This window comes from Rhinichthys klamathensis, unplaced genomic scaffold (genome assembly GCF_029890125.1).
Source record: "Rhinichthys klamathensis goyatoka isolate OS25496 unplaced genomic scaffold, OSU_Roscu_1.1 h1tg000220l_1, whole genome shotgun sequence".
Classification (NCBI taxonomy): Eukaryota; Metazoa; Chordata; class Actinopteri; order Cypriniformes; family Leuciscidae; genus Rhinichthys; species Rhinichthys klamathensis.
The window spans coordinates 888,761-904,962 of NW_026606744.1; the positions used below are offsets into that span (position 1 = coordinate 888,761).

At 39.3% G+C, this 16,202-nt stretch overlaps 1 protein-coding gene across 2 annotated transcripts in view; it reads left to right on the top strand.

Annotated features, from left to right (window-relative positions):
• The window catches only part of b3gnt2b (UDP-GlcNAc:betaGal beta-1,3-N-acetylglucosaminyltransferase 2b), a 37,883-nt gene that overhangs the window by 1,208 nt on the left and 20,473 nt on the right, over nt 1–16,202 (top strand). The window contains exon 1 of one of the 2 annotated variants that reach the window (XM_056264308.1): nt 13,090–13,155. The exons of the other annotated variant lie outside the window; for it this stretch is intronic. The gene's annotated coding sequence lies outside the window, so the exon portion shown is untranslated. Of the gene's footprint in view, nt 1–13,089; nt 13,156–16,202 lie in introns of those variants that run through there. 2 annotated transcript variants of the gene reach the window in all.

A 16,202-nucleotide genomic window follows, 5' to 3' on the forward strand; every position in this document is an offset into this window, starting at 1 on the left:
AACAAAAATTTGATACAGATTGTATTTATGATACCTTGCTTGTATTGCGTCCGTCACGTGTCTGTCTGTGTATGCGCTCATTGCCAAGGGCAACTGTAGCGATGTATGACGCACAGCTAAACGAGTAAATAACAGTAAATGTGACCTTACCTTAAGTTTGGACTGGTAGATTTCAGTTGAACTAGATGATGAAATTGAAAATTATGATTTTTTAGTTTAGTCTGACTGAAATTGAAACATTGTGTATAAAATTACACTTTCATTTTGAGATATCTTCTGTGATTCTAGAGAAAACAAGTGAGCTTACTATATAAATCTGAGAAGCAGAAAAAGCAAGACATAAAAGTCTCCATTTACTCTGCATTAATCTCATTACTGAAAAGTGGTTGAGACAGTTCAAATGAGATGTGAACTAAAGATCTCATTTGTGATTATTGACCTTCAAAACTTTTGTTTCATAAATTATATAGAACTTTCAGTAAATGATCTTGGAATTCTTAGAATTCTATAATCTATTGTCAGTAAATGATTAGCACACAATTGTCTAGAATGTCATTGTCTGCGGTTGCTTTTAGATTAGTCCTCACTGAAAATGAAGGGCAAAACCACACTTAATAATTATTGATTTTCCCATATCTTTGTCTATGTAAAATATAACAGAAATGAGCAGCAATAAAGCTCTCGACCATCTTAACTTGCCTTTAATTCCTTCTTAACTTAACCTTATACCGGAAGATACCCTTACAAAAAATATGTATATTCAAGTGTGCTATTAGTATACTTCTTTTAAACTAAAAATAAGAAAGTATAGCCAACTTTCAGCCTACTTTTTATGTTATTCTCAGAAATATACTTTTACTTCTCAGTCAGAGCCGGATTAACGCAAAGGCAAACTAGGCACGTGCCTAGGGCCCGATTGGCGGGATGGGGCCCAGACAGAGGGACAAAAATAAAAAAAATTACAAATGTCATATCTACAATTTATTTCAAAATTTATTAATTAACTTAAAATAGTGACGATGTTTATCTTAACCATAGACTGTTATACGTCACATTAACGCCAGCCCATCAGGTGCTGCGAAGCAAAAGCACGCAAAGAAGCACAGCTCGTAATGCAGGTGTGTGCGTTGTCGTCAACTATTTTGGAGTGATTGCAATGTATTCTAAATATAAACTTGTAGGCCTACTGTAGATCAGCGTCATTTCTAGAAAAATCATTCACCGCTTTATTACTTGTTTAAAAGAGCGCGAGCGTCATTAACGTGCCCAGACGCGACGCTTTGAATTTGCACGTACAATGAATAACATCGCGTCGGGAGCTGACTAAAAACGCTACAAAAGTAAAAGACAAGACGTTTGTATTCAAAGTTAAAAACCCAACACACTACAACATTTTTAAATGTTTCAAATAAAGGATCTCATGGGTCTATCTTCTAAATTCTGCTGCTGATTAGATTATAGCCTACCTGACATCAGCCTACTCACGCCAATAATATCAGTTTAGAATTTTTTTTCTAATCAGTAGCGGTCGTGTCTTTCTCTTCCACTTGATTTGTGTATAGCATATTTAAGCTAGCAATGCATAATATCATATTACTTATATTAATAATAGGACAATATCTGCAGTCAATATTGATTAAATGGGAGGGGAAAATCCTGCCCATACCAGCTATGAAAAAAATGATAAAAGCATATATCACTGAAGTGGTATTCTGGAACTGTGAATAAATTGAATAAAACTTTAAAATAACAATAACAATAACATCTTCATTAAACAAAAAAGAGATTACCTTAGATGAAGTTTGATAATATGTACATGCAGTAGCCTACTGGTAAAAAGTCTGGACCAATTACTGTTTAATGTTTTTGAAAGAAGTTTTTTATTATGCCCTACAAGCCTGCATTTATTTGATCAAAAATACAAAAAAAACCCAGGAATATTCAGCAAGGATGTGTTAAATATATAAAAGTGATAGTGAAGACTTTTTTTAAAACAACTTTTTAATAATAATAAAAAATCCTGAAAAAAAGTATCACAGGTTATAAAATAAATATCAAGCACCACTTCTAACATTTGATAATAAATCAGAATATTATAAAGTTTTATGAAGGATCACATGACACTAAATTCAGCTTTGCATCCAAGAAATATATTTTAAAGTATAGTAAAATAGGAAAACCATTATTTTAATAATATTTCACTATATATTATTTTTCTGTATTTTTTATCAAATACATCCAGGCTTGATGAGCATAAGAGACTTCTTTCAAAAACATTAAAAATAGTAATGTGTCCAAACTTATGTACTGTGTAAGTAAAAAACATTTGAAATTAAATGTTGTATAAATTAAAAGGTTAGGAATCATATTTGTTTGAAGAGTTTTTTATTGGGGGTGGGGGGCCTCCAACAAGAATATTGCCTAGGGCCTACAAATCTCTAGAACCGGCCCTGTTCTCAGTAATATACTTAAAGCTGCAGTCCGTTGCTTTTTTGGGTTAACAATTATCCTAAATAAATTTTTGAGAAAATACATAACCAGCCAGTGTTCAAAACTATCTGCTTGCCTTAGCTCGATTCAAAGCGGTAAGCTTGTAATAATGTTTTTAATTCCAGTGGTACTGGTGGATTTCCGCGGGAGATTCGAGCATGTCTTTGCGTCATTACGCCACATCTGTACACATAAAGAAGGAGTCTTGCGTGTGAGGATGTTGGAGGTGGAGATTTATAGCCTTTTCTCACAGCACTTGATATAATTTAACTTATCAATTTGATGGCGGATCCAGAAAGGTTCAACCGGCCCATGCGAAAACAAGGATACATCTCGGAAGGACATTACATCACGCAATGCTGACGTTGTTAACATTAACAATTTGAGAACAAAGTATAATTTGCACGGTTTTACGTGATATGATAAGCGATTGTTAGATTTAATCAGCACGATTTATGTCAGAACCAGAACAAAAGTAGATGTTTCTTACTTGTTCAGATGACATTTTCCGGTGAAAATTATTATGTTGGTCATACTTCCAAAAAGAATAATCTGTGATTCTGAATGACAGTATCCACACCGACGCGGTGACTGACAGCTGCACACTCTCCTCAAACAATGTGTTCATCCGCGCTGTGCCGTGTCGAGGCACAACTCACGTAAAGTTGATAATTCTGCGAATAAATGCAATTGCAGATTTCGAACAGAGATGGCAACAAAGAGGAAAAACTGCGGACTGCAGCTTGAAATTGACACTTAAGTATACTTGACTTATACTGACAGAAAAGTCTAAGTAGATTTGCACTATAGACCTTATGTAGCCCCACCCCTTTTCTCTGTTTTCATTTCTCTGGCGCATAAGGTCTATACTTAAACTCAATCTTTGATTTGAGATTAAAAGTATAATTAAGTATTTGGCTTGTAGTTGTGTTTACTCTTTGTTTGAATGGCCTATTAAATACTTTTTTTTAAAACAGATATGTTCCTAATTCTGATTATGTGAGTTTTTTTGTAGTCCACTGGGAGAGTACATAGGAATTTACTTCAAATCTACTTACAGTTAAAGATATATTTCAAGTATAAAAAATTAATACCTAAATAGGAACATAGTAGCATACTTAAAGTGCAAAAATAACATATAAATAGTAAACTAAATGTATGTGTCATTATGTGGGTCTTGTGTCCTGTCATGTTTAGTGTCATTAGTGTCTTGTCATTAGTTATCCCAGGTGTTTCTTGTTATCCACGTCACCTTGTTATCCTGTCTGCTCGTTTGTCTCTGATTATTTAAGCCCCGTGTTTCTGCCCTGTCTTTGTCAGTTATTGAATAAATGTATTTACGTACCACGAGTGTCTTGTCTGTTCTGAGTTTAGTCTGCATTATTAAAGTCTACTGCTGCATTTAGATCCGACTACCGCCTTTGCTTCCACGCAATTCATGACAGAATAACTGACCTCCCAGGATCTAGCAGTTAGGAGAAGAACTCACCGCAAAATGGATCCAGCAGTCGCTCCAGCAGTCTCTCCCATAGTCGTCAGCAACCGGGCCCTGAGAGAATATCTCTCGGTAATGTTTCAAGAGAACCAGTCCGTCCGAAGCTACGCTAATGACTTCCTCTCCATTTGCCATCTGGGAACGCTCGATGAAATCCAGCTCATAAGCCTGTTTTGGAGCAGGCTGGATTACCGAATCGCTCGATGGATGCCGAGTGACATTACCGATTGGACTCTGGACCGGTACATTGCAGAGGCTTGCTTCGTGGACGGCTCCATATCCATGTTCCCGTCCTACCCAGTCGCGCCCGCGCTCCACAAGCCTGCAATGCACTTCAGCCCTGCCGCTCCCGCGCTCCACAAGCCTGCAATTCACGTCTGTCCAGCCGAACCCGCGCTTCACGTGAGCCAAGTCGAGCCGGCTTTTCACGACATGCCTGAGCTTCTTCCCGCCGAGACCGACATGCCTGAGTTTCTGTATTCCGAGCCCGCGACTAACGTCTGCCCAGCCGAACCCGCGGTTCACGAGTCAAGTCCCGAGTCAAGTGAGTCAAGTCCCGAGTCAAGTGAGTCAAGTCCCGAGTCAAGTGAGTCAAGTCCCGAGTCAAGTGAGTCAAGTCCCGAGTCAAGTCCCGAGTCAAGTGAGTCAAGTCCCGAGTCAAGTGAGTCAAGTCCCGAGTCAAGTGAGTCAAGTCCCGAGTCAAGTGAGTCGAGTCCCGAGTCGAGTCCCGAGTCGAGTCCCGAGTCGAGTCCCGAGTCGAGTCCCGAGTCGAGTCCCGAGTCGAGTCCCGAGTCGAGTCCCGAGTCGAGTCCCGAGTCGAGTCCCGAGTCGAGTCCCGAGCGCCGAGTCAAGTGAGCCGAGTCAAGTGAGCCGAGCGCCGAGTCGAGTCCCGAGCGCCGAGTCGAGTCCCGAGTGCCGAGTCGAGTCCCGAGCGCCGAGTCAAGTGAGCCGAGCGCCGAGTCAAGTGAGCCGAGTGCCGAATCAAGTGAATCAAGTGCCGTGTCAAGTGTGTCAAGTGAATCAAGTGAATCGAGTGAGTCAAGTGCCAAGTCAAGTGCCAAGTCAAGTGAGTCAAGTGCTGAATCTAGCCAAGTGAGAGTATCTAGCCCAGTGACTCGCCGTTGCAGGAGGAGAGGGAGGACTCGTTTGGTTCGCCAGGCTCCGGTGGGTGTTCCCAGACGCCTCGCCCTGCCGGCCCCCCCTCTGCGCCTCGCCCTGCCGGCCCCGCCTCTGCGTCTCGCCCTGCCGGCCCCGTCTCTGCTCTTCGCTCGGCCAATGTCTACGAAGCTCCATGAGACTGTCCCAGAGCCCGTTGCCAGCCCGGAGGTTGTCCCCCTAGGTTTTCCCAAGTATTTTTTGGGGGGGGGCCAAGGGTCCGGTGAAGAGACCATGAAGGCTGCGCCGCCATGGTCGTCTGCAGGGGCGTCACCACCCTGGCCTTCGCCTCGTCCTGCTCCGCCCTGGCCTTCGCCTCGTCCTGCTCCGCCCTGGCCTTCGCCTCGTCCTGCTCCGCCCTGGCCTTCGCCTCGTCCGGCTCCGCCCTGGTCACCGGCCCAGTCTGGTCCGCCCACGCTCTGCGGCCCAGGCCCGCCTTGCCTTGGTCCTGGTCCCGTTCCCCTGCACGGGCCTGGCCCTCCATCCCTCCCTCCCCCAAGACCGCCTGTGCTTCACCGCCCTCCTGAACTTTTTGGGGGTTTTTTTGGTTTTGTTGGGCGTCAGGAGCCGCCCTTAAGGGGGGGGGGTTATGTCATTATGTGTGTCTTTTGTCCTGTCATGTTTAGTGTCATTAGTGTCTTGACATTAGTTATCCCAGGTGTTTCTTGTTATCCACGCCCCCTTGTTATCCTGTCTGCTCGTTTGTCTCTGATTATTTAAGCCCTGTGTTTCTGCCCTGTCTTTGTCAGTTATTGAATAAATGTATTTACGTACCACGAGTGTCTTGTCTGTTCTGAGTTTAGTCTGCATTATTAAAGTTTACTGCTGCATTTAGATCCGACTACCGCCTTTGCTTCCACGCAATTCATGACAGTATGATGTTAAGTTAACTTAAAGAAAACTTACAAGTGTACTAAACTGAGAGAATTCTTCAAACTGTACTTTCATAACTAAAAAAAAAAGTGTTGTAGCCTACAAGTATTTAACTAGTAAACTATCAGTAGGCTATACCTGTACATTCACTTGTTAGTATAGTTGCTGTACAAACAAAAAACGTAGTCACTGGTAGTGTACTCAAAGTTTGTTACACTTAAAGTATACTTTTAGACGCTCAAAAGTGGGCCAATTTAGTTGTAATGAAATAGTAAACTTACAAGTATAGCTACTATTAGTACATTGATATTAGTATTCTTAAAGTGTTCTTAGATAATATTCTTGAACTTTACTTAAGTAAAAAAGTTAAACTTGAAGTATACTTATTTTTTTGTAAGGGTCCTGTAAAGATGCAGTTCCAGATATAAATGTTCAGCCAGTTTGAAGATGAAGTTCTAGTGTTTTAGGCAGATTTTTGCCAAATTCTTTAGGCACAGGTGACTGTTCCCCTTGAGGACAGCTGGTCCTCTGTGCCAGAGAGAACTGAGAACGCCCTCTTGGATTCAGTGACTAGGCTGAAAGACAAGCTCTTTTTTCACTCCATAGTCAGCAGTATGGAGATCCGGCAGATCTGATGGATTGATGTTACAAAAGACGATGAGGTACTGACCCTGAGTCAGAGTGAGGTCACATCCTAAACTAACAGCAAAGAACCACAAAAGAAGTGGAAAAAACTGCATAGATGCTTGGTGGTAGCACAATTACCATTGTGCTCTTCGGCAATGTCAGGTTCCTAGGTATAGTTGTGTTCATGGATAGTGAATTGTAATTGGCTTTGGATAAGGGCCATCTGGTACATGGCAAGATTCTCAAACTGAATTACAGAGATGGGAGATGTTTTGCGTCTATTGTTGATGACTTTATGCCAAATTAGAGTATAATTGGCTCTTTTATTCAATAGTTCCAACTCTTAATCATATTTTTTTTTTCTGATTGCTTCTGACTGATCTCTTCATCTCCCCCTGTGGCAGAAGCTGTGGTTGTTGTGTTGTCCTGGCAACACTGACAGTGAAATAAATGCACTGAGAGCGCTGCATTATTGATCAGTGTTAATGAGTTAAAGGTGTGGCAGATTGTGTAGAAGGACTCTGTTGTCAAAGTCTCTGTAATCTGAACCACTACCCTGCTGTGTGTTTGTGTGTGTGTGTGTGTGTGTGTGTGTGTGTGTGTGTGTGTGTGTGTGTGTGTGTGTGTGTGTGTGTGTGTGTGAGAGAGAGAGAGAGAAAGAGAGAGAGAGAGAGAGAGAGAGAGAGAGAGAGAGAGAGAGAGAGAGAGAGAGAGAGAGAGAGAGAGAGAGAGAGAGAGAGAGAGAGAGAGAGAGAGAGAGAGAGAGAGAGAGAGAGAGAGAGAGAGAGAGAGATGCCTCTGGGAACTTTAAGTATGTCCCAGATCTAAAATCATGAACATCATGATAGGGGTGGGAATCAGTATGTACATGGTGATATGATATTATATCAATATCTGGGTCACATATAATAACATTGCTATTTTTTTATGTTATTCAAATAATTATATGTTGGTATTGACTAGCCGATGTTTCCCACAATAATTTCTGTATGAACCTGAAAATGAAAGACAACTGATTTACCTTTTTGCTTTTATATGATCAAAATTTGCATTATTTTCATTATTATTCATTTATTCTCTTATATCCCTTATCTACAAAAGGAAATCAATACTTTTATTCTGCAAGGAAGCATTAAATTCAGCTTTGCCATCACAGCAATAAACTACATTTTAAAATATATTACAATAGAAAACAGTTGCTTTAAAATATAATAATATTTCACAATATTACTGTTTTTACTGGATCACAGTGGTGTTTATTTGCGTCATTGTCTGGTAACACTTTCAAATATGGTTCAGTTCGTTAACATTGTTTAATATATTAGATATCACAAACATTTAAAAGACTTACTGGGCCAAAACTTTTGAACGGTATACTGTGTAAATGAAAAGCCCAAATAAACCTCTTTTGCAACTAAAAGCAGTACCACAACGTTCACTTTGCACGTGTGTGGCTGACAGACAGCTAAGATGATGAGGCTTTTTTTTGTCATGGAAGAAATTAGGCCTACCGTAATAGTCTTTGCTTAATGTCTATTAAAAAGACAACCCTCAGGGGAAAACAGAGCTAATGGTCTCAAATGGAAAACAGTAGTCTGTCTTTTGCTCGGTGTATCCAACGCTATCTCACGACCAATTCATACAAATTCGTACCACGTGATGGGTAGGTTTAGGTGTGTGGTCAGGGGTAGGTAATTAGTACGATTTTTTTTAGCAAAAATCGTACGAGTGAGGTCGTATAAATTGGTACGAATTAGCCACCTCGTCAAATTCGTACGAATGCCGTGAGATCGGGTTGGTGTATCTGCGTGTTTGTTTAAAGGCTTAGTATTGTATCCATGGGCAGCTTTAAATGCTTTGAGCGCTCATAAACAACAACAAAGCTTCTCACACTTCTGAGATGACAGAAGGTCTCGGTATGGATTTGTCTTGGAACAATGCGACATCATTTCAAAGCAGCAATCAGAAAGGGACGACAGGGTTTTCTTTGAAAATGCTTAAGGAGGGGCCTTGTGTACAGAACATACACTCAGTGTCCCTCGTTCCGTTTCCGTGGTTCTGTCTCCCCTGATGGTGATAATGCTCTCTTCCTTATCATCTCTATGGTTACATAGAACCAATAACATTTGGAATTCTAATGTACTGAGTACATGTAAGCAAGCAAAACAAACAGCACAGAGTTGCTCAGTACTTAATGGCCTTTGAGGAGAACTGGCCACAAGACCAGAGAACAAAGCACATTTTGTTCTTCTCAGCATGTCTTGATGGATTAACATCTTAACCTTGCTTACTGCTCAATCTAATAATGCAGAAGTGGGTCATCATGATACAAATATTTGGAAGTAAATACATGCAAGCATTGTCTTTTTTGTGTGTTCGATAATCGAACATGCACGTAAGCTGTGAAGACACATCGGTGGGTATTTCCTTGAAACTACCCCCGAGTTTCACAGAAATCAGACAAGAACCACAGCCAAGCCATGTGCAATAACCATTTTAGACCTACTGTGGTATTGGTCTGTATGATGGTATGCTCAGGAATGATTTAAATATGCAAGACTGCATTTACAATTTTATACAACACACAACTGAAGTAAAAATGTTCAGAATTATAGCACTCTAAAAGATTCTGAAAGATGTTTGGGGGAAATTTATATATTTCTCTCTCTCTCTCTCTCTCTCTCTCTCTCTCTCTCTCTCTCTCTCTCTCTCTCTCTCTCTCTCTCTCTCTCTCTCTCTCTCTCTCTACCTCTCTCTCTCTCTCTCTACCTCTCTCTCTCTCTCTCTCTCTCTCTCTCTCTCTCTCTCTCTCTCTCTCTCTCTACCTACCTACCTCTCTCTCTCTCTCTCTCTCACACACACACACACACACACATACACAGTATTTGAGCATATCCTTTCACATGACTTCACATACTTGAACATCTGCCTGTGGATATTAATACAGTCCTGGTCAGAATTATTGGTACCCTTGGTAAATATGAACAAAGTCTTCTTAAATATTGCCCTGATGGTAGAAATGGGGAATTTTCAATGCTTTAGCTATTTTCTTAAAGCCACTTTCCATTATGTGAAGCTCAACAAACTTTTGCTGCACATCAGAACTCATCAGAATTGGTTCACCCATAAATGAAAATTATCCTATAATTTACTCACCCATCCTAGGTGTATATGACTTTCTTCGTTCAGCTAAACACTTTGGAGTCATATTAAAAAAATCCTGGCTCTGCCAAGCTTTATAATGGGAGTGAATAGTAACTGAGCTTTTGAAGCCCAAAAAGCGTCTCCATCCATCATAAAAATACTCCACACGGCTCCAGGGAGTTAATAAAGGCCTTCTGAGGCGGAGCGATGCGTTTTTGTGAGAAAAATATACATATTCAAAACTTTATAAACTATAATCACTGGCTTCTCGTAACGGTGAACTCTGACAGGTATAGGCCTATATTAGGCTGCTGTCACTTTAAGAGCTAATGCACGGATCCGATATACTGTTACACATGCGTTTTCTTTATGTTTTCTTTTTGTGTTTCTTTCGATTGACACTATTTCATATAATTGCCAACACCTATACTGTATATATATATATATATATATATATAAATCTTTGTTAAAAATGTCTTTCGATTTTTTTTCGTTGATTTCATTGGTTTATTGGATGTTTGATTAATTCACTGATTGACCCTGTCAGGTGTGATTGTTCATGTTGTTGATATTTGCTGTTTTCTTTGCCTGACGAAGACTGCTTATGGTCGAAAATTTGCAATTTATTAAACTTCTTTGGGTGCAGAAATAGCAGTGTGCTGGTTCTTTTGCATTTCAGCTGTTTTCTTTTAATCAAGCCTCTGCTCAAGTGATGTTTGGATGTGCGCATACTACTTTGAGTTTAAAAAGTTCACTGAGAGATGTTTCTAAATATTTTCTCTGTAATGTTCCACTGAAGAAAGTGCTGGCAGAATTTTCATTTTTGAGTGACCTATCCCTTTATTTGCCTTGTAAATGCTACATCATCATCAAAAAAAAAAAAAAAAAACTTGTTTAGTCTAGAAATAGCCTCAATTTGGAAACAGGCTCTGAGAATAAACTCAATGAGATTTTGAGGGTACAAATTGCAAGGCTTAAACATTCTCTCTGACCCTCTCTAACTAATCTAATCACACTAACAGAGCACTCTTGACATCTTTCTTTTATTACCCGCTAATGAGCCATTCAGTTCCTCTCATCTACCCTTTTAACTTGACAAAACAGTGCAGTATTATCTATGGTTTTAATCATCTCTCTGTTGTTGATGGTCAGTTTACTGAGACACCCTCTCAGATTTGAGTAAAATGCAAATTAAGGGCCTTTTGATAGATCACTGGTGTGGATGTTTTTGAGACTATGATCCCTGTCTGGCCCATGTGCATACCACATGCTATAACCAGTTCAGTCTTTGCATAACTATGGATCTAAGGTTGCTGCTATAGCATGGCTGGCATGCAAACAAGCCAGAAATGATGCAGCAGACATGACTGACAGATGTTAGGAGGCATTGTTAGTCTATATGTTATTCTGTGGTCTCTATGGAAGTCTATTTTTAACTCAGAGGGGTAAAAGAGAGGTTGGTCTTCAGTCTCCATTTCACATTCGTATAGAGTAGTGTCCAAAAGTCTGAAACCTCATTGAAGATCTGAGATTTAAAAAGTTTAGGATTTTGAAAAATTATAAAGAAACACGAATAAGAAATATTTAGGATTCTGCACTCTTTCTGGGTAACTCACTAATCAAATCAAATTGATCTTGTGAGGTGTGACTCTTACTGCACAGATGGTTCAAATGTTCTAATCTACTGAAGCACAAAATGCTCTTTGGATCATCTCAAATCAAGCTTGAGAATATGATCAAGTTTTGTGCAAACTTGTGGAATTCATGAAACTTGAGTGATTTTTTCCCACATTACTCAATAAGCAGCAATATTGTGAAATAATAATTCAATTTAAAATAACTGTTTTCTATTTTAATATATTGTAAAATGTAATTTATTCCTGTGATGGCAAAGTTGAATTTTCAGCAGCATTACTTTTTCAGTCTTCAGGTCCACATGATCCTTCAGATATGCTGGTTTTGGTGCTAAAGAGAGAGAGTTCTTATTATTTTCATCAATGAAACAGTTTTTTTATCAGGGTTCTTTAATGAAAGTAAAACAGAACATTTATTTGAAATATAAATACTTTGTAATATTATAAATGCATCATTACCGCATAGTTTGGAACAGAAGTGTATTTTGTAATAGAAATGTAAATAAGTTGCACTATAGTGCAGGTATCAGAGTGTTTTAATTCAATTGAAGCCAAACGATGTATAGATCTGGTTTGCTGTCCACAGAAAGGTCTTGCATTCAAGTCTGCTGAAAAACAAGGTGGGTTTGAGCAGGAATGCCACAAGAATTATCGGATGGAATGAGGTAAGGGCTGTTTTAGGGACTTTCTCAACGTTGTGATTGGTGGATTCATATGACACTCCTCCTGAAACCGCTGTGAGGAACTTACAGCTCACTGTTTACTGAAGTCACAGACAAAGCCCCACCTGTGTATTCTGATGACAACAGAGAGAAACCTATCAGAACATCTCCCTTAGCTCACGCCCTTCTAACACATCTATTGTCCCTATGAGACATTTGAAACGATAAACTTACTTGTAAACTTTAATATGAACTAATAGAAAACAAAGAATAATAAACATGAACAGATACTTTTTGTGTGAAGACAACAACTGGCAGCACGAACAACTTTGTCTGTGTGAGCAGAGTCAGCAAACAATGGAAGAGATGTATTTATTTTTTTAAAACACGACTTATTTCCCCCCTGGTGACAAGCAGAGTCATGCATAACATCTGACCTTACTTAACTTGGTGCAGGTAATTCAGCAGAGCCCTGTGAATTTCAACATATCCCTGGTGAAAAATGGGTTAGCTGGTCTTATCTGGTATTCCATCCTGGTCGGGGTAGATAGATGGGTTTTGGGGTGGCAGTGGAAAAACTAAATTAACAGCTCAATAGGCTACTCCCTGTTAGAAAATCCAGTTTGTTATAGGCTACCTGGTCCTTTAAACTTGGTCAAATGGTAGCTGGTTTAGCTACTGCTGATCCAAGAGGAACAAAGTGTTGGTTGCTAGAGACACCTGCTAGTTCCAAAACACGACTAGTATTTTACTACCTTTTACATTCTAACCTACATTATTCGCCAGAATTTAACCCTATCTTTAGCCTCCTGAACCCCAAATAAATCAACCAGTTGTACGTAGGCTACAAGAAACCCTTTCCAGGTAAAGCAAACACTAGGTAATCAAGTTTTCATTCCAGTGATGAACAGAGCTCTGTAAACAAAGTGAATGTTTGGTAAATAGTGCGCTAAACAGTGAGGAAGGTTTTTTACCCCGCCCTGTGCTTTTTACACTGAAATGGGAGGAGTGCATCGTGGACAGATCTGGAGACAGGCAGGATGTGAACACGCTTTCTCACAGCTGGAGCTGAAAGGTAATGATGACTTTTACAAAGATAAAGGCTGAAGTGTTGTATTCAATCAGGTCGGTGTCCGATGTTTGATTGCAAGATGTCTGAAGACTGTGTGTTCCTGTTATAACTTTCATGTTGTGTAAGGAGCGCGAGACTTTTCTCCGCGTGCGGGTGAGTTTTGACGTTAGCAGGTCCGCTAAAACAGTCCGGATTTTATTTGCTCTACAGCTTTGTTTAAATAAAGGTGTGAGCGATTTCAAATTAACGTTACAAACACTGTTTCTGATCAAAATAAAGTGTCTGTGGGCTTGTTTTCAGCATTTTCCCGGTTAAATGTAAAGTTCGCTTGGTTGTTGTTTGGCGTCACCTGGGGAGAGGTAGCTACAATTGCATAATGTTGGTTAAAAACTAGTGAACATCTTCAGGAAATGCAAGCATCTTGTAAGCTGGTTCAGAGAAATAATTACTCCAAAACAGTCTAAATTTAGTCGTTGACATGGGTGCATGCCCGTGGAAACTGCGTACGGTGTAGGCTATGTTTTGTATACAAATCTTTGTTAGATGTCAAATCAAATTAGGTTTAATAGTAGTTCATAATATTGGATATCATGTGTTCCCTGTTATCCATTTTAGATTTTCTTGAATGCTCGTTAGCTTGTTGCCCACTTGTGATCTTTATCAGGTTGTGACGTGCCTAATCGTGTCTGTACATGGGATGAATTTACTTTCACTGTTGTTAAGCTAACTGTTGGTTTAGCACAGCTCACTAGGTTCATGGTATGAACAGGAACATTCTTCTTCCCGTTTAACTTCTAAATGCATCATTTCATCTCATAACAATCATTGATTTTTTACCCAAACACTTTTCACAGTTTTATGGTATGCTCCTTGTTTGCATTTTGACTCCTGCATTCAGTCAGGTGGAGAGTAAATCAGACTGTCAGTTAATAGTTTTAGGGAAACAAAGTTCGGCAGTTCAATTAAATGACCTCTAAACTCTTCCAGTTTTGTTCTTCCCCTCTATAAATCCAGCCATAAGAATAATTCATAATAAAACTTATGATTGTTGCTTTCTGTTTCCCTAAAAGCTTTATTTGTTGTTACAGTTGTCAGTTAAAAGTAGTTTTTTTTTAAATGACATAAGTGTTTGCATTCATCAGTAATACTTTGTAATCTAAATGTATTCAGACTATGCCCTGAAGAGGCAAAAAAAAGGCAGACAAAGATTAAATCAGTGGCCCCTTCCAGGAAAATTTATTTAGACCTGTTTGATTCTGAATGACCTCACCGAGAAGAAGAGAGATCCTGGAAAAAGAAAGTCATCCTACTCATTTTAGTCCTACATCCTACTTGGGAGTACTCGAAAGTGAAAGCAGTGACCTATTATAAAAATGATTGCATGTCTTATAGTCATATATATATATATATATATATATATATATATATATATATATATATATATATATATTTTTTTTTTTGTTGTTGTTGTTGTTGTTGTTGATTGGTTATGTTGGCATTTTGAGTGGTACTTTGCAGTCTGCCGTTGGTGTTGGGTGAGCATATCATACCAGCAAATTGAGAAACTATCCCCTGGTTTCACAGACCTGCCTATGCCTAGTCCCAAACTAAAGGCGTTCACACTTCACACCAAATACGATAACTATAAAAGATAATGATGAAGATATAGTTCTAAAATTGTTCTCAGAATTAAAGAATAGCAGGGGCCACACCACAGCTATAAGGAAAACGACACAGAGAAACGATATCGCTGGAATCACTTTCAGAATGATTTTTTCCCCAGCTGATGAACGATAAAAAAAACCTTGACAGCCAATCAGAATCATTCCTGCTATAACGAGCTCAAGCATTTAAAGCAACAGACAAGCCCGTGCTTAGAATAAACAGAACAATGTCTGCTGGTGTGGATGCTAATATAGTTATCGTTATATTTATTGTTGTTGGTGTGAATGGGCCTTAAGGCCCGGTTTCACAGACAGGGCTTGGATTAAGCCAGGTTTAGGCCTTAGTTTAATTAGGGTAGGCTATTAAGTAGCTTTTATAAATGTGCCTTAGAAGAAAATAACATACTGATGTGCATCTTGAGACAAAACAACGGCGCTGACGTTTTTCAAGATATGTCAGTGCAAGTTGCTTTCAGTTAAAACAGCTCAAACATGCATTTTAGTCAAAAGTTTGTTTTAATTAAAATAATATACTCCTGTACTTGTTCTATTGATCGAGTATTTGAAAGGAAACATTGGGGAAAAAACTATCCCTAAATCATTTACTTGTTCACTCATATTACATATTTTTCCTGTAGTAGTATCTTAATAGTTTCCCACTCATATATGTGCTTGTGTTTTGTGGTCACAGGAGCCTTGAGCAAAAGCTTCTTAACTGACATTTAGGCAACCCGCATTTAAATTTCTTGGGTGAATATCACTTGAATTGCATGATACATCCACACAACAATGGTAACCATTTACAGCCTGTCCCTCTAAGGGATTTTAACTCTGAGTCTGGAGTCCGAATGAGGTTCATTCCTGCCTGGTTTTCACTATAGTGTGTCAAACGTTAGCTTAATTATAGAGAGATTGCATGCTCTCAGGGAATGTAGTATTCATCAAGTCTGTGCTTGAGCTTAGCACGACCCTCATACTAGGCCTTTTAGGCTGTGGCAGTTCATTTTTACTTTCACCTCGTTTTGAGAGGTAAGACTGAAATGGTTTCTGTATGACTCCAAAAAAAAAAAAGTTAGAAGTAATGAAGTATTATTTCTAGGAGCATATTTTTCTCTTCTTGTGCTTCTGAAGTCATTGTGCATGGTGAGCAGGAGGGGTAAGACCAAGTGCTGTTTGCGTCAGTGGGGTTTTTGACTATAGGGAAAATCCCTTGGAGTTTTACTCATTATAATGACTCAAGGAATGCCCTTCAAGGTATGCTTGTGGCCCCAATATGTTAACCTGTCTCATTCTACTGGTTTTTAAACCGAAGCATTTTCAAAGCAACCTACAGGATGTGATCAGTGTAGTGGCTTATCTTCTGAGAAAACCCTGCAGAAAACAGCA